We start from the raw sequence: 19,586 nt of genomic DNA on the forward strand, positions 1-19,586 counted from the left end.
GGTGTTTCATCACACTGGCTCTTTCTTTCAAATGCAAACCTCTGCTGTTCTTGACCGTAGTTAAAGCTCAGCTTTACACCTCAGGGACGTGCGATTGGGAAATCTTATCTTCAAAAGACAGCCGAAGTCTCATCGCTGTGAACCCAACACGGGGTTCTATGAACATGTTGTGGATTTCATTATTTCATGGCAGAACTGTTGTATTTTGCATTTTGCTATGGTCGGGATTGTTGTTCCTAACGTTTCCTCCCTGCTGCAACATCTTTGGCAGTTACTAAAAGTCTGACTAATGCAACAGTTTGTGTCCAAAATGCTACGATTATGTGTTCTTTTATGGAATTCAAATAGTGGTGTTGCCACTCTGCTCAGGAATGCTTGGACACAGCTGGAGCGTGCTGCAGCAGTTGTTTAGAAGATCAAATCTGTCAGTGTTTGCAGAGATGTAGAATAGAATAGAATAGAATTCAACTTTATTGTCATTGCACATGTCACAGGTACAAGGCAACGAAATGCAGTTTGCATCCATCCAGAAAGTGCGTTAGCAATAATATAGATATGTGAGTATATTACAGAAATGGGTCTATTATGGTATGTTATAATGTACACGGTATGAAGTATGTTATGAATATGCTATAACTATAAGTATGTACAGGCTGTAGTGAGTACAAGCTATGTACAGGCTATAAATATGAAACTATACAGAAATATGAGATATATAGCTATACAGAAATGTGAACCAGGTTATAAACAGTTGTAGGATTAAAAATTATCGAATGTACAGAATGATTATTTACACAGAACTATACAGTAGTGCAGTTAAGATAAGTGAGGGTGTAGATAGTTTCTACAGAGGCTATATAAAGTGCTAGTGGTTGTGAGTGGTGGTTCAGTCCATGTTATTATTGTGTGTTTGAGGGTACAGTTGTCCATTGTGTGTGTGTGTAGGTGGTTGTGTGTGTGTGTATGTTCAGTCCTTGAGTTTAACGTGGGTCAGAGTTCAGGAGTCTGACAGCTGTGGGGAGGAAGCTGTTCCGGTACCTGGTGGTCTTAGTCCGGAGGCTCCTGTAGCGCCTCCCAGAGGGCAGGAGGGTGAAGAGTCCATGTGATGGGTGACTGGGGTCTTTGATGATTCTGCTTCCTGTAGATGTCCTTTATGGCAGGAACTCGTCATAAACACAAACCTTTGTGTTGCATTGGTCATTATCAGGGCATCAAGTAAACAAAATGTTTACCTTTGGAATATGGAATCTCACATAACATAGCAAAGGTTAAATGTAGTGTGTGAGTAGGCAGCGTGACTTCAGGCACAGCTAGTGTCTGTTTGGATGCATGACATCAGTCCAGCAAACCTATCAGAGTGTTGCCACATCTGTAACGAGCTCTTTGTGTCACCTGCAGGTTTTCCAACAGTTAACTAAAGCTAACTCTTATGCTAAGCAATATCTGGCTGCTTTTCTTTCAGTACTTACTGCAAACCATGCTCAGCTGGATCCAAGCCTGAACTCTGATTGCTAAGTTAAAATGCTCCAACTAAACTTCTTTTCATAATACGGATCACTGCAAAGGTCTGCTTGCTATAAAAATGTCGAGGGGTAGAAATCCTGCCTGTGCTTTTTTTGCCAATGGCGTGCAAAGTTGTCAGCTGATCAGCAAAGATCTCGTCTGTTCATTTGGGTGCTGCAGCTTCACTGGGACAAGTTCTGTTTTGTTTCTGTGATTTTCTTTTCTTGCTTGATAATTGCAAGAAACAGTACATTTAGTTTTTTTACACTCTTTTTATTACTACATAAGTCCATGTGTTATTTGAGCCCGACATATACTTCCCCTTCAGGGCTTCCCGTGGAAGCATTTCTACACTTTGGGGGGTAATTGGACAGTTTCTGTCTGCTGTGTTAACAAATAATGGGGGACTTCATTGAAATTAACCCAGAGGTTGTTGGTTTGAGTCCCTGTTCAGTTTAACATCAAAGGCTGAGTGATTTGATTAATGAACGGCTATTATTAGTAGTAGTAGTATAACACACACAAGGACTTTCTTATGTAAAATAATAATATGATTGTGCACAAAGTCAGATTGGTGTTGTTACATTTTTTTAAACGAGTTTTCAATGAATTCCCCGACAGCCACATTAGCCGTCTGTCGTCATTAACATAGCAGACTGCAGTTATGCAAAAGATGACAGATAGCAGATGGAATATTGAGCTGTGCCATGCTGAGGCTGTGCAGAGCAGCGAGGGAACCACAGCTGGACTGAGGAGAGTCCAGAGTGTGGAGAACCAACCTGAGCTAATAGAAATACAGAGCAGCCCGGTCAGTGTGCTTCAGGCCTGAGGAGCAGAGGGGGCAGGTGGAGCAGCGTGAGGCTGCAGGCACGTAATAATCTTCACCCAGCAACTACTACGCTTACACTGATTTGTTCAAATGTGCTTTTTATATTGTTGTAGCCAGCTTTAGGTCAGTTTTAGCACTCAGTCAGTTTAGTCGTTCACACACACACGTTAGCCTTATGCTAATGCTGTCCTTCTGCAATAATAAAGTAATGAGTTGATGGAGACATCCATCAGATGCACACGTCCGTGTGCCTTCCTGCAAAGGAAATCTGTGAATCCTACGAGGGACGGCGAGAAAGCATGAACATAATGAGACTGCTGTAATTTTGTGGGATTTTCCCGCATTACAAGTGCTACATTTGCAGGATTTGATTACATAATATTGGCGATGTAAGTCTCGCCCTGTACACGGTCTCGTTGTCTATAGAAAGTATTTGGTTGGCACTACTATAATGTGTGAATCTGTCATAGTGACGAGGAGGAATAAGTCTTGACAAACTGTGCTGGGTGGTGTGATCTGTGCCTGGCTGTACACACTGTACTCTGCAGCTGTCAGAAACAACTGCTCACATACAGACACAACTGTCCAACCTGTGAAGTCATGAAAACATGCGCCCTCGTGTTGTCTCGGCTATCAAGTGTAGCAAGTTGAATTTTAATGGTGAAATGTGTCCTTTACACGTTATTTTTCAAGAAAAACAATCAGAAAATGAAATGTCGTAGTTAGACGTTACACTGCCACAGCTGGCCTGTGCAGTGATGCCACACGCTATCAAACGATCACTGCTGCGAGTGAGAAGAACGTCAGTATCATTTGTGCCCACATTTGCTCCGTGCTTAGAAATAATGTGCATTTGGCTGAGTATGCTCGTTAAAAAAAACAATGTTAAGAGGTCTGGTACTCCGTGTACACGTGGGATTATGCTTAGAGCTCACACCTTGGCATTGCAAATTATAAGCTGTGAAAAACGTGGTGTTAAAATTGGCTTTAAGTGGCCTTTGATGGGAAGTCACTATTAAAGGAGAAGCTATGGTTAACATTAGGGCAACAGCATTAACATTTGCTGCCTACTTTTCAGTATTATCAGTCGCACCTGTCAGTCATTACTAGTTGATAAACCATGTTAATGTAACCGGTAACTAGGTTGTTTGTTCTAGAGTATTCTGTTGCTTTGAAAGTCCCAGACTGAGGCTGAGAAGTCCACCAACAACTAGACTGAAGGCTGGCAGCACAGCACTGCCTGAGACAACCAGAAGTACTCCTTTGTTTGGGCACTAAGAGAATCTCAAAAAGTTACATTACTGTAGTTTTTGCACTACGTCAGACAGCTTGGATATCTGTGTAGAGAACATGCCTGATTAGTTTTGTCTTTTTGGTTCAACAAGCATTAAAGATGTACAGATTGTACTGTTGTCCTGATCCTATCCACTGCTCTATGTTTTACACAACCACAGCACTGTAGTGAGGCATAACAAAAGCAGTGCTGTCTGTGTGTCTCTGACTCCTCTTTGACACACAACGTCAGGTTTTGGCAACTCCCTGTAAACCTGCCTACAGGCTGTAATCACTTGTTCAGGGGTGTGTCTCAGAGGGGCCTCGTTCAAACTCATTGTGAGCTGTTGTAATAGAAGTGTAATTATTTCTTGGGCTGCAATGGTTCATTGAGTGACTTGATGCTTCATATGATGCATGAGTCTCACCATGTGAGTTGCATGCGTTTCACCCACATCTGCACCCAGACATGCAGGTGAAAAGTATCCAGGAGCAAACCTTTGAATAAAGAGTGCGACGTTAAGCCCAAGCAGCTCGGCGTTTTCTCAACCTGTGTGTGATAGCACAGCAGCAGCTGTGAAGATGCTGTTGTAGTTTAACATGGAGTCTTTTTAAAACTGCAAAAAGCAAAATGCCCAACCTTTACCAAGACAATGAGCTCGAGTGGTGTGAAGCGAAACTTTTTTTGTTCTCTTTTGCAACTATAATCAGCACTGAGGTCTTTACTGAGAACAGCTGCCAGGAGTCCTTAATCAAAGCGCCTGGTTAACAAGCTCCAGCGTGAAGGAAAGCTGCTCCCATCTGCTGCCATTTGTTTTCAAATCATCCTGGAGACACAAAAGATTGCTTCTTTTAATATAGGAACAGATTCCAAGAAGACAGACTGAAGGCTGGATATTAGGTATACCTCACTGCGCTATTTTTCAAGTTCAGAAAATATTTTCTTCAGAATAAAAATGATGTTTTTGGCACATAAACAGTGAAAGGATTTAATTCTGTAACTTTTATAAAGCATGTTTGTCTGAAACAGGTCTGTCCTGACATTGAGTCAGTGAGACTACTTGTATATATAAAGGTTAAATGAAAAAACTGTAGATAAAATGTATGAAAACTATGAAAACCAATGAACAGTTTATTTCGCTTTTGAATGTTTAGTATTGCTCATTAATAAGACAAACGTATTATCAGATTAGTCGGTGTCATAATTGATATAATGCTCAGTTACTAAAGTTATTAATAGCTACGGGCCTATTTTGAACTAAAAGAACAGCAGTAAGTATTGATGAGCAGTGTCAATGTGAGTATTCATAATACTGTATCAGTCCCTGTCTGTGAGTTTAACATTAGCCTCATCAGGACAGAATAACAGGCAGAAACCACCAAGCCTTTGGCAGCGTCCTATTTTTTATAGACACGCAGCTCGAACTTCAGGGCGTGACTGCTACTTCACCCTAGTTTGGATCATATTTCCTTTTTTGTGCATTTATATTACTCCTGGTAAACTGATGCTCAGTAATATACAAGATTGAGTATCCAGAGGAGTCCTTCCATCATTAGTGTCCAAACTTTGCAGGTCACAGGCAGACTGAGTTCTTGACCCAGTTAAGTTGCATTAAATACACAAAAGTAGAAACGTCGTTATTGCATTTAAAGATGTGCAGAACAAGTCAGATAGATCTGAGACGTTGGTGCCGTTGGTAGTCAGTCAGCAGGAACATCTGTAATCGCATTTTGAATCTGTAGAATTACATTGGTTTGTATTTTTAGCAGATATTTCAGTAATACTATACGTTTTAATACTTTAATCCTTAACACATCAGCTTACCCAAAGGCATTATATAAAGGGTTAAATTATTCATTTACCAACCTGGAAACGTGGAGTAATAATCAGCTGGACGATGATGGAGACTGTTCAACAAAATTAAAGGAGCTCTTTGAATAAGAACACATCACATGTCAGTGGTAATGCTGGATATTGGTACTGATGCAGCCGGGATCATTTTCTGTCGTGTGATGGAGTTATAAATTACTAACAAACAGGGCGAAATTCAAAGACGCGCTTTGTGTGGCCCCACGTGCTTGCGTGTTGTGGGGTTGGGGCATGCTCCTGATGAGATGACAGACGTGTCCTGGGGGACGGCCTCCCACCTGTGCTTGGGGTGAACCTGCTCTCGTCTGTGGAAAGCAGCGGGAGGCAGTGGAGGACCTGCACATTCTCAATACCAGTGCTGGGCAGTGCTCACAGGGCCAATGAGGAGGATGTCGGGCCCTCGGGACACCCTCAAGAAGTTTGACTATTTGGCCATATTCACGCTGCCGTACTGGTGGTCGTTTTGTAGGGGTCTGGTTTCTGGAGCAAATACTGACCCCACTGGTGGGTTAAACAGCTTGTATGGCCCTGTGCAGCTCTCCTTGACTAACTGCCTGTCCCGTGGAAGCTCTTCCATGCTCTTGAGACTGTGCTGGGAGACGCAGCAAACCTTCTGACAATGGCACGGTCCTCAGCAGGACCAGGCCTCATGCTACCAGCAGTGACCCTAAAACTGAGCCGTCCAATCGTCAGTGTTCACAGCACAGACCGATAATTGGTCAGTCAGTGACACATGTCGGCTTATAAGCTGGTCTCTTCCTTTCATACACAACACCCTCACAGCTACATGCTAACATGTCGTTCCTGTTGGAGCTCCTCACTGTAAGTGTGGACACAAACTTCCCCATAGTAAAGTGTAGGTGGACCAGCACACCAGTGTTCATAACAACAAACCTAACTGGGCACTAACCCTCGCCCAGCTGGAAGGACATTTCAAAAGTTAATAAGGGAAAATCGCTGAAACAAGAAAGACGGCCACAAGCTGCAGCCTCAGTGAAAGCAATGTTATGAGCAAAGGATCAAAGCAGTAAAAATGAAAAAAGACCAAAGGGTTGAACTTATGCAAGTATCTGAACTTTGTTTTGTTAGATATCTGCATGTAAATCTCCCCTGCAGACATGATATATTTCAGTTGTTTGACTGCAGTTTAGGGGAAACTGGAAGAATCTTGTTTTTTGGATATATGCTATTGGTTATACAAAAAAAATGATATCTGGGATTTTAGCATTGTTTTGTTGTATTTAATAGTGTATGGTGTTTGGGTTGGATAAACAAGGTAATCAAAGTGTATGAAACCTTTAAAATAATGGGTTTAATGTCTGTTTCACATCAGAAATGTTGATTTCAGTTACAGGAACTTGAAATGTTGTCATAGACAAGAGTTAACGAATGAAGAAACTTTACAGAGAACACGCTTTCAAAGAAACTACTGAAAAAGAAATCTGCTGTTAGAGATATGAAAACTGTCTTTTTCTACTTCTTTTGTTGTCCAGTCTTTTTAGTGTGGAACTGGAAACTAACAATATTTCACGACTCTGGGCTCGTTGTTATTGGCTGTTATTTTATCTATTAAAAGAGATGACGTCATGTGTTTGGGCCTATATAAGCTGGGTTTCTTCCAGGATGGCAGTCCTCCTCCCAGCAGGCTAGGCTCTTTCAGGCACCCAACGGCGGTTGTCCTTATTCTTTGGATTTGGCTGTGTTGTAGACCTTTGTAATTTCAGTCACTTGTTGGTTAAAGATTAGCACCTAGTTTTCTTTCACTCTCTTCTCCCCCTCAAGTTAGGGTTAGTAATAGTGCTAATAATGCTAAAGTTGTTGCTGTCTGGATCTTTATGTCCTAAACAACATGAGCATAACACGAGTAACTGCTGTGGCTAATGTTAGCACCAGTCATATGTTGGTTTTGTTTCAGAAATAGTGATGTTTTAATAGTGTTTATAAAATGTCAAAACCTAGGTACGCCTGCTGTCTGTGTGCAGTGGTGCTGTGCAAAGTTGTGTGTCGGCTGGACGAAGCCAACACAACACTGTTGGTGTTGATACCGTTGCAAAAAAGTATCTTGTATCTAGTTTTTGTACCAATTAGTATCCAAGTATGTTTTCTTTTTTCTGACGAGCGCTCTCTTGATCTGAGCCCTCAGAAACTCTTTCTAATGATATGAAAACAAATACATTTATGGCCTCTGACAGTGAACTCATCTCTGTGCTTGTCCTGCTAGACCTTAGTGCAGCATTCGATACTGTCGACCATAATATCCTATTAGAGCGATTAGAACATGCTGTAGGTATTACAGGTACTGCACTGCAGTGGTTTGTATCATATCTATCTAATAGACTCCAGTTTGTGCATGTAAATGGAGAGTCCTCTTCACACACTGAGGTTAATTATGGAGTTCCACAGGGTTCAGTGCTAGGACCAATTCTGTTTACATTATACATGCTTCCCTTAGGCAGCATCATTAGAAGACATAGCATACATTTACACTGCTATGCAGATGACACCCAGCTCTATCTGTCCATGAAGCCAGATAACACACACCAATTAGTTAAACTGCAGGAATGTCTTAAAGACATAAAGACCTGGATGGCCGCTAACTTTCTGCATTTTAATTCAGATCAAACTGAGATTATTGTACTCGGCCCTGAAAAGCTTAGAAATATGGTCTCTAAGCAGATTCTTACTCTGGATGGCATTACCTTGGCCTCCAGTAACACTGTGAGGAACCTTGGAGTCATTTTTGACCAGGACATGTCCTTCAACGCACATATTAAACAAATATGTAAGACTGCTTTCTTCCATTTGTGCAACATCTCTAAAGTTAGAAATATCCTGTCTCAGAGTGACGCTGAAAAACTAGTTCATGCATTTATTACTTCCAGGCTGGACGACTGTAATTCATTATTATCAGGAAGTCCTAAAAACTCCCTGAAAAGCCTTCAGCTAATCCAAAATGCTGCAGCAAGAGTCCTGACAGGGACTAGAAAGAGAGCAGATTTCTCCTGTTTTGGCTTCCTGTTAAATCCAGAATTCAAAATCCTGCTCCTCACATACAAGGTCTTAAATAATCAGGCCCCATCTTATCTTAATGACCTTGTAGTACCATATCACCCTATTAGAGCACTTCACTCTCGCTCTGCAGGCCTACTTGTTGTTCCTAGAGTATTTAAAAGTAGAATGGGAGGCAGAGCCTTCAGTTTTCAGGCCCCTCTTCTGTGGAACCAGCTTCCAGTTTGGATTCAGGAGACAGACACTATCTCTACTTTTAAGATTAGGCTTCAAACTTTCCTTTTTGCTAAAGCATATAGTTAGGGCTGGACCAGGTGACCCTGAATCCTCCCTTAGTTATGCTGCAATAGATGTAGGCTGCCGGGGATTCCCATGATGCATTGAGTTTTTCCTTTCCAGTCACCTTTCTCACTCAGTATGTGTTAACAGACCTCTCTGCATTGAATCATATCTGTTATTAACCTCTGTCTCTCTTCCACAGCATGTCTTTATCCTGTCTTCCTTCTCTCACCCCAACCAATCACAGCAGATGGCCCCGCCCCTCCCTGAGCCTGGTTCTGTCGGTGGTTTCTTCCTGTTAAAAGGGAGTTTTTCCTTCCCACTGTCACCAAAGTGCTGCTCATAGGGGGTCATATGATTGTTGGGTTTTCTCTGTATCTATGAAGCGCCTTGAGGCGACTTTTGTTGTGATTTGGCGCTATATAAATAAAATTGAATTGAATTGAATTGAATTTACGAGCAGTGACTCCATGAACATCGGGTCAGCTGATGTTCCCATTTATCAAAAAAAAGCGCGTATGTATATTTTATTATAAGACATGGCTGGATGAAAGTGTCTTTTAAATATCCTGCAAAATCCAATATAAAACGACAGCCTGTATTACAGCCTGTGCTAACATCATCAACCAGTCTGTTAAGTGTTTAGTAGTAGAAGATTTAGTTTCTTCCAACATTGCACAGCCCAAATATTTGGGACATAATGTTATAAAATGTGAGTTGAAGCCCAGAAACATTAAGGAGTCTTCTTTTACAAAGAGCTGACGAGGCTGTGGCCAGGCAGCAGACAGGACAGCCTGCTGCTGTGTTGTTGGGTCAGTTACTAAATGCCAAACATGACTGAGCTTCCTGTAGGTGTTTTGTAACATTTCTATTTTCCACTAGTTTAGAGGAGTTTTATTAGAGAAGCGCTTTGCCATTAATGTGTAATAGTAGGAAATCATAGTAATCGTGGGTAACAGTGGAAAGTTGAGGCTTGTTGAGTTTGCCTCTGCATGACTCTCATTTTTGCCCAGAAGAGGTTTTTTTCCACAGTTGGAGCGAATCATTACTTCAGTGTGATTTTTGAGTCTCAGTACATTTAGCCGAGTCCAAACTCCGGCTGGGTCATGTAAGGACACTCAGACTTAAAGCTCGTCCAGCTTTGTTTTGGCTCACTGCCTCAGCCACTCGTGCTCTGCCTTTCTGCTGTTGGCTGTTTGCGCTCAGCAGCAGGTTACTTCTAATATCTGTATGTTTGGCTGCATGTACAGTAGTGCCCTCAGTTCTGACCAGACTTCCTGCCAGTGTCATTCATAATAGAATAGTACAAAGTCAGAGTAAGTAAGTGTGTATATATAGTTCAATTCCACCATCAGGCCGGGTCATTCTGTGTGGAGTTCTCCCCGTGTTTGCGTGGGTTCTCCCACCCTGAAAAAAGAAATAAATATATTTCTACATTGGTATAGTCCCGTTATAAAGCCATGACAGGTCGCTAGGAAGCTAAACTTCCTAGCGACCTGTATTGTTTACACACATTGTGATCTGAAGGCTGCGATTATCTGAGCCAGAGCTAGCTGGCTATGACAGATCGATGTATATGGGGGCCTGTCTGTAGGTAGAAGATAAATACATACTTGTGGGGTGAACGATTGGCAGATGGAAACTTGACAAAGCAGGCCAGAACGGGGGAATGTGTGACAGAACCCATGAAGGTCCGGGCAGGTTGTTGGCTGCAGAGCAGCAGGGGAAACAGCTGCACTGAACAGTGAGTCTAGAATGGGGCTAATTCTGGCCAAGAATAAAATATGGAGCAGTGCGTCTGAAATGGACCGGTGTGACGTGGAACACTGTGGACAGAGGATGAGAGAGAGGGACGCTGCAGGTCCAGTGACGAGGCGCATGTGAACGTCGTGGTAAACAGTGCTCTAGATAAACAATCATGACTTTATTCAAATGTTTTTATTGAATTGTAACCAAATGTGAAGGCAATTCTAAAATGAAAGCAATGACTGGATAATAATAATAATAATAATAATAAATAAATAAAGGCGATACATAGCAATACAAGTAAAAAACACAATACAAGTTAAAAACAGTAAAAATGTAAAAACTAAAAGCCACAGAATTAAGACCTGTAAGAACAAATGTGTCTTCAGCTTAGTTTTAAAAACCTCCACAGAGCAGCCTGCCTAACATCTTGAGGGAGGTTGTTCCACAGAAATGGGGCACGAACAGAAAAGCATGTTCTCCAACAGTCTTTTTTCTGGCTTTAGGAACCTTTAGAAAGCCAGAGTCCTGAGATCGGAGAGCAGGGGATGGAAACTAAAGGTGTAAAAGGTTGGAGACGTATGAAGGTGCCGATTCGTTTAAAGCCTTGTAGGTGAGCAGCAGGACCTTAAAATCTGCTCGAACCTGACAGGGTAGCCAATGCAGAGATCTCAGAACAGGGTAATGTGCTCACATTTCCCGGTTCTTGTTAAAATGCGAGCAGCTGCATTTTGCACCATCTGTAGACCTCTGAAACTTTTCTTTGGTAGGCCAGAAAGAAGAGCATTACAATAATCAATACGTGAGGACACAAGTGCATGGACAAGAACCTTCTGAACCTCAGTGTGGCCTATCCCAGCTATCACAGGGCGAGAGGCGGGGTCCACCCTGGACAGGTCGTCAGTCTGCCGCAGGGCCAACACATAGAGACAGTCATTCACACTCACATTCACACCTACGGGCAATTTAGAGTGACCAGTTAACCTAACCCCACTAACTGCATGTTGTTGAGTCAGATAGAAAACAGTAGGTGATGTGTAATAGCAACAGTATAGCTTCCTTCAACAGAAAAAGACCAGAGAAATTAAAAAAACCTTGAACAAACTATTTTTTCTGCCTTTTATTGGGTAGTTTTTCAGAAAAGAAAGGCGGGACATGTGGGAAAGAGAGCATTAGAATACCATGCAGCACCGGTCCAGCCCACTGGGCGTGGGACCTCTGCTGTTTGGGACACTTTCACCCATGTAGAATGTGCCCGAACCACTCACTCAGTCTTTTTAAATGAAATGTGGCTTTTTATTCACTGTGGACTGTGCAGCCCTTTACTATCAGGCTGTGCCAGCAGCTGGCTGATTCTTTTGATATTTGACTGCAGATCACGAGACGCTGATCGGTGATCAGTCTGTCAGTCGGGCTGCAGACTGGATCTGTTTTACCTCAGAGTACTGAGGCGAAAGTCAAGCGTCACATTGGGAGCTAGTTTACCTTGTATTATAAAACAAATGATGCATTTTAAGTAAATCACACCTGATCGCTCTGTGATCGTGTCACAGCCTTAACAGGAAACAGGAAGTAAAGTCCACAGGTTTAAAGGGGTGAGGGCTCACTTGGAGAAAAGTCATAATTGCCCCCAAAACGCCAAGTTTCCTGAGAAGTTAAGTGTAAAGTAAGCCGACTAAATGGTTTAAAAGGATTTCATTTAATTATGATCTTCAGAGAAGTTTTATTGTTTGTATTGCATTTCCTCACCCCCTCCTCAGCTTATCACTGAGCCAGCCAAACAGAAGGAAGTACACATGACAGCGAGGCACAGAGGAAGTGTGTGGGCGTCTTTTCATTATAAAACTGGCTGAACAGGAAATAAAATATGAAGTTATGGCAAAATGTATTTTTGTAATTGATCAAAAATGTATGAAAATTCCAAAGGACTAAGAGTCTGATGGTTTGATCAGCACTGCAAAGAAAGAGTACGTTTAGCATTTCACTTTCAGCATTTAGAAAATAAAGATGACACATTTGTTGACGTTTGGTCAACAAATGTGTCATCTTTATTTTCTAAAGTTTCTGCTGCTGCTGACGATACTGGGAGAGAAAATTCTCAGTGTCAGTGTTCAGTAACTGGGGTTTTGAGAGACATAAGGCTAATTAGATTTACAGGCATCCAAGTAATCAGATGACTCAGCCAGATTTGGAGGAAATGGCTGAGAAGTAAACAAAAGGCTTTGGTGCTTCTGTCGCGGCTCTCCAACTGCTCTTAATGTTGGATTGAGAGCAAATCAGATTTGGCCTCACACCTTAACCTTTTTACTGCGATTAGTTCCAAGTGGGTTCCAAAGACATGCAGCTTGTGGGGATAGGTTAATTGATTAATCCAAATTGTCACTAGGTGTGAATATGCGAGTGAGTGTGAATGGTTGTCTGTCTCTGTGTGTTGGCCCTGCGACAGACTGGCGACCTGTCCAGGGTGGACCCTGCCTTTCGCCCTATGACAGCTGGGATAGGCTCCAGCGCCCCCCGCGACCCTGAAAAGGATAAGCGGAAGCGAATGGATGGATGGATGGATAGTTCCAAGTGGTTTTATTTGAGCTAAACCTGCTTTGGTATTTCCTTTGATACAGGAAATGAATATGGAAGTTGAACATCTCAATAAAAAGTATAATCATTTGGAAAATAATAATAAAAATAACAGAAACATTTAGAACTTTATCAAAGATTTGGTTTTCCTGGGAATGTGCTAGGAAAGGTTGTAACCTATGCAAGGCGTCTAAATATCCAGGTACAAGCCCGTGTGTGTGTGTGTGTGTGTGTGTGTGTGTACTGTAGATGCCTTGATAAAACTGGGAGTAAATGGGATAAATAGATGTCATGTTCAGTTGCAAACCATGCAAATTAGACAACAGTGCACCGGATTGCTACGAAAGCACAGCCTGACTTTCCTTCTGAAACCACAAAGCTTTAAATATTCTATTATAACTGATCATTTTGAGTCACTCAACAGTTTGGATCATTTGCTTGACTAAATGTTGCTGCCCTTGCTAATCAGCCAGTCACTGGTGAACATGTCAGTCCGATGGTGGTTACCTGTGAGTTTGAAGATGTTGCAGTGCAGCAGTCACTACCTAGGCCTACCTGCCTGCAGACATGTGGCCTCCCTCTCTGTGGCAGTAGGATGAAAACAAGCAGGGAAAGTAAACAGAACAGTAGTTGGAGTGGTTGTAGGTCAGCTGTGTTAGAGTAAAGTGACACATGGCCAGCTGACCAAAGGACAAACTTGTACCTAGTGCTTCTTGTTTAAGCTCCTTAAAGATGACTCTGTGCAATCATTCAGCCTAATCATTCTAATCATTTAAATTAAGCAAATTAGCAGGCAAGTAGTGTCTGTCTATCTAGTGTCTCTGCAGACGTATGATATATATATATATATATGCAATATTAACTTAAATGAACGTCCTGTTTACTGAGGATGTCATATGAGGCTATGTCTTTTGTCCTTTTCTAACAGTTGAGTAGTGCATTCTCAGCTTACTTAGCCTCCAGGGTGGTTTTTAATTAGCATTTCAGCAAAATGGCTCAGAACTAATGTGTCCTTTATTCTGTTGGAAAGAAAACGTTCTTTGACATTTCTTTAAGTGTAACCCCTGTAGATTTTCAAAACACTGATGTTGAGCACAGAGGTTACTGTGCAGCATACAAATGTAAGGTTTATTAAACTGCAACAGCTTCCAGAAAGCGCACACACACACACACTGTCAAAGAAAACACTGACGTGCTATTGGATACATTAAGTAAAAGATGCAGCCGTTGTAGATTTCCTGCGAATGGAGCCTTAGCTTGACGCTCCACTTAGTCCCTCTTTCCATATCCCAAAAAACCAACAGTCCTTGATAGTTTCTCAATATTTACTTCAAAGGTCCAAACAGGTGCACAGCAACAGATTTCCAAATTATGAAAACTTATGAAGCTCAATTCAAAAGAGAGATTGCGAGGACAAAAAACCATGTGCCTCCACTCTCCTCTCACCTAACTTCCTGTTTTTGCTGCACTATCAAAATAAAAACATACATTTCAAATTAAACTGCATGTAGGCTCCTACAACCATGTTTTAGAATTGTTGATGTTTGTGGTTTCAGTCTGTATGCACCCGGTTGTTTTTGTTGTTGTCAGCTTTCTGTAATTTGTTGTTCTTCCTAAAACATTGTCATGGACTGGCCTCCCCAGAGCTCGACGGTACTGAAGAGTTTGGGATAATGTTGACAGAATGGAATAAAAGGCAGCAAACTTCGAAAGAAGAGCTTTCTAATGTTCCTAAAAAGCCTGGAGAACATAAATAAATTACAATAAAGCTCGCCTCAGGTAGAAAGACGTCTATTACCTCCACCAGAGAGGCGTTTGGTAGCGTCTGTTTGTGCTTGCATGTTATAATTCTGTCAGTAAACATGACGGCTCAAATTTTAAAATCAATTCTCAGTAGGGACATAGAGTGGGGTCATGTTAACTGTCCATTCAAACCTGGCTTACATCCACCACGGCCCTCAAGGTCAGCTTCATTATTTATTGGGCGAATATTGACAAAACGCCTTATAACTTAAAAACAAGTTTGGCGTGTATGAGCTACGTATAGAAAGTAAAGCGTGAAGTAATCATTCTTGGCTCTGTGGCTCTTTCTTTGTAGTCGACCTTATCCACTGTGTTACGGGATTTAATGCAAACTAAAATGGACATAAAGGAAAACAGCAAATGAAATGTTGATTTGTGTATCAGGACCATGTAGCCTGTGGGACAGCTTCCTGTCCTTTATGAAGAACCCCAGTTTATGATATGAGAAAGGGAGTGAGCAGATATTTTACGCTAGTTAGAGGAAAATTGCAGGAATACTTATTAACATTGATGATGGCTCTTTTCCACTTGTATCCCTTAAGTTCTTCCAGTTAGCTAGTTTATTTACTGGTCTTCAGTAAATAAACTGGAATGACTGCCACTGAAACTTAATCAGTGCTGTTAAGCTTGAGACATCCTCAGTGAGTAGTATGCTGATAAAGCATGTGTCGTTAAGCTTCTGCTGGGATTACTTTTACAGTGGTAATCTTTGTAAAGCCTGTTAAACGGTAATAAATACTCCAGGAGATTTCTGTGGTGATATCTATTCTGAAGAAACGGGTTACCACAAAAATGTAACAGACAACTTTCACTTTCAACTGGGGACAGCTCTCTTAACCAAAGTGTGTGGGAAGGTACTGTCGCAGGAATTTAGCACTTTCAAATTATAGATTATAGCTGATTTTAGAATCTTTTCTAACAGCACGTCAGTATCCTGAGGAGTTTGATAATCGAGCCAGTTCAAGGTGAAACATTCAAGAAAGGGAAATTGTTTTTGGAAATGTGCTTACTTCAGCAGATTAAAACAAATAGTTATTTTTGTGGAGTGAGTGGAGGCAGGAGCAGCGCTGTGCTCTACCATCATATGGAGGGGACATGCATGTTGGACGTACAGTGGTGCAGTCTTCATGTTCATTTCAATTCACTCTTTCCTTCCAGTCAGGATCCATTTATTGTGATACACGAGTTCATCTAAACGTTTATATAACGTTAACTAAGCGACCACAACGATAATTGTGTTAACGAGACAGACAGGCTGTGTCGCAGCTTCCTTTATGAAGAACTGTGTTGTGCAACAAATGGAGGCTTTATTACATCATCAGTTTTTGCAGAGATAAGTAATAAATGAGTACCCACCCGACTGTGATTGGAAAATGTTATATCTGTCATTTACTACAAAGAGGCGTGTTTGCTTCGTCCACGGCAGCGAACCCTGTGTGGTGGGGTTCACGCACACACTTCCTTCACTGTTGTTGCCGGCAGCATTTCATCATAGATGTGCTGTCTGTTCACCGCGTGCAGAGCAGCTGCACAAAGCTCGCCTTTACCAGACAGCCAACGCCAGTACTGATATTTCAGAAGTTTGATTTCTGAAGATATTTGTCTCTTGTAACCCAGAATTATGTTTTTGATAATAATATTCTTCACGTGAAAATTTTCATGTCTCACTGCTTATGAAATGTTTCAGTTTTTGGCGCCTGTCAGTTTGGTTGGGCTTTGAAGAAGATCTTGGTCCAAAGTCGGTCCAAAGATATCTTCATGTATACATAAATGTATTTAATAAGGGTGCCACGATACACAAAATTCACGGTTCGGTTCGATACTTTGGTGTCACGGTTCAATATTTTTCGATACAAAAAATGTTCATGCTTTTTTAATTTGTCATTTATTAAAATTATAAATATATATATATATACCACTCATCTTTGGAAAAGAGAGTTTATTACAGAGAAATGGCTCTTTCCAAAATAAAAGCTATACTATACGCTTCTTCTGGGCTATATTCTCAGCAGCATATTAAACATATCAGGTCCCCATAAGGAGAATCATGTGCTAACGGCTGTCTAAATGACTCGGCTAAAGTTTGTAGCATGCGTGCTTGTTGTTTTTGTCTGCTTCCACTTGTCTTTGCACTAGGATGATGTCTAAATGTGCAGTCATATTTGTTGTGTTCCCACTAGTGCTGTCAGCGTTAATCTGAAATGACGTTAACACCACATCTCCGTTAACGAGCTACCGCGGATCGCCCCAACACGTTAACGAGCTAACTGCGCTAACGCAGTAGTTCCCACCCATGTAATTGAGCATTGCGTGGCACATCCAACATACTGTTTTACTTTAGTCCATGACGCGCTTACCTTCAGGGTCATACTTCACATGAAGACCAAAATAGTTCCAAACGCCAGATCTGAATGAGGGTGGGGGAGGTTCAGTTTGCCATGTTGCAACGAGCTTAGCTTCTGTCTTGCTAGCTTGCGCTGCGCTCAGTGGATCTGCGCTTGACAGTGCAGCCTAGGCGGAGTAGTCGAACACAGATCCACTGAGCGCTCAACACAGACAGCATCGTCAGAAGGAAAGTTGATAAAATAAATTAAAAATGTTGTATTGTTCGATACATATGCGTACCGAACCGAAAGCACTGTATCGAACGGTTCAATATCGATACGAGTATCGTTGCACCCGTAGTATTTAACGCTCAATTCATTGGAATAAGCAGACTGGTTTCTTTGAGCAAAGCCAATCGTTTTTAGAAGGGCTGTTCGATATAACGATATATATCGCATGACGATATAAAAACATCTATCGTTTCATTTTACGCTATCGTTTGTTTCGTGGTGTCGCAAAATAAACTGTTACGGCAATATATTTTCATGTTTTGATGGTCACTGTAGTGGCTATATTCATTTCTTAAAGTTCTCTCTTTCTCTTATATTTAATATAACCACACTACGGACGGACAAGCACCTGTTTTTATGGGTTGTCGTTAGCAACAACGACGGTAAAACCATCGCATGTCCGCTTGTTTATTTTCCACATAAACCTTTCACAATAAAGGCCAAGATCCTGTTGAGACTTTTCAAAATAAACTGAACCACATGAAAGAGTATGCAGAGTATTTACGGATGAAAAGCAAAAAAGAGCCGCCAGGTGCTCCAAATAAACCTTAGACTCAAACGTCTTTTCCCCGCAGCACGCCGTGTAATAAATACTCACAAAGAAAACGGCGGCCGTTACAACTTATGTCTAAAAATGTATAGTTTCATGCATCGTTAAAACACTCGACTCCAGGTACATGACGCGCAGCTGGAAACACTTCACGCAAGTCGAGCTGGCCGAGATTCACAGAGTTTACAGAAAATGTTACGTTTTTGTGATTTATATCGTTATCGGACGATAGATGTCTTATATCGGGATATGAGATTTTGGTCATATCGCACAGCCCTAGTTCTTAGCAAAGAATAATTTGTCATGCAGCGAATGAGGTTATGCATCTGAAACAGGAGGGCTGACTGACACAAGAAACTGATTTGTTTGTTTTCTTTCTTCTTCTATGTGATTGGATAATGGGAACCATCCACTGACACCACCACAGGTAAGTTTTCTTCATTCCTTTCATGTTGAAGGAGAACAGAGTACCTCAGCTGGCAGGTGTTGTATTTGCTGTGCTGCAAGAAATATTCCATTCCCATTTGATTTTTGTGCATTGCTGTTCATTTGAGTTTGTCCTCGATGGTTGTTTGGCTTCCAGCTGGAATGTGACATTTGTGCAAAATGGTAAAAAGCAAAGTTTGAAGTCTGACATTTAGCATCTCTTCATATTCATGTTTAATTTGCTTGGAGTTGAGTTTTTTGCTTACGTGGTATATGTTGATGCTCAAGTGTAAAGGATAAGTTGGAAAGGTTTTTTTTACTCTTCCGCTTCAGTTTCAGGTCGCGGGAGTTGCTGGTCCGCTCTGTGCACTGAGATCATTTAACTGGTCACATTCACCTCTGCTGTTATTTAAATGGGCTGTTTTTGTAGAATCACTTGAACTGTTTTGTCAGCAGATTTGTCATGTAGTTTATCAGTTTCTGTAGTATTCCTGAGCAGATAACACAGGGCCCTGTGTGCCTTTTAAACACTATATGCACATCTGTGCTTACAGCACGAGCTCTGGTTGTGTGGCCTAATGTGATCTTATTGTAATCAGGAGTGGATTTATGTTAGGTATGAGGAGCTTATGAACCCCCTGGCAGCCACCGTGGAGTCTGCGCTGTCTTTTCATGCTTCAGGGAACGTTGGAGAAAAAAAATGGTCTCAGGCTTAGATGGAGTTGAATTATTCATGGCGATAGAGTGAGAGGAGAAGTAAAAGCCTTCATTTTTGCTTTCTGCCCCTGGCTGTGCTGCTCTTTGGTGTGATTGGGTGAGTAGGGGTAAGAAGGCACATGATTATGCTTGTAGAGTATCAGTACCACATGGACTATCAGGGTAAGAGCGTTAAGAGGGTATTAAGACCCAGTAAACCCACTGGGTACCAGTCTGTAAGAGCTGTGAAGGATGTGGAGGATACTGATTTCTCCACAAGCAACAGTGGCTGGCTACTCCAGCTAATTTACAATGAATCACTACCATTAGGGAGGCTTGATGTCTTTGGCATTGGCACAGAATGGACCTGATGTAAAATTCCTGTTACCTGTTGATGTGCATAGCCAGGGAGGA

The 19,586-nt window shown here is 41.6% G+C and overlaps 1 protein-coding gene and 1 long non-coding RNA gene across 3 annotated transcripts in view; one reads left to right on the forward strand and one right to left on the reverse strand.

Annotated features, from left to right (window-relative positions):
* thrb (thyroid hormone receptor beta) overlaps positions 1-19,586 on the forward strand; it is a 109,254-nt gene that overhangs the window by 10,034 nt on the left and 79,634 nt on the right. The gene's annotated exons all lie outside the window — the stretch shown is intronic.
* LOC120715556 lies at positions 1,109-18,908 on the reverse strand. The gene is made up of 4 exons (XR_005691669.1): positions 18,797-18,908; positions 14,505-14,511; positions 9,881-9,885; positions 1,109-1,120 (listed from the first exon to the last, which is right to left on the reverse strand). It is a non-coding gene; the product is annotated as an uncharacterized LOC120715556 (long non-coding RNA).

Source organism: Simochromis diagramma, unplaced genomic scaffold, assembly GCF_900408965.1.
Source record: "Simochromis diagramma unplaced genomic scaffold, fSimDia1.1 OVJJ01000449.1, whole genome shotgun sequence".
In the NCBI taxonomy this organism is placed as follows: Eukaryota; Metazoa; Chordata; class Actinopteri; order Cichliformes; family Cichlidae; genus Simochromis; species Simochromis diagramma.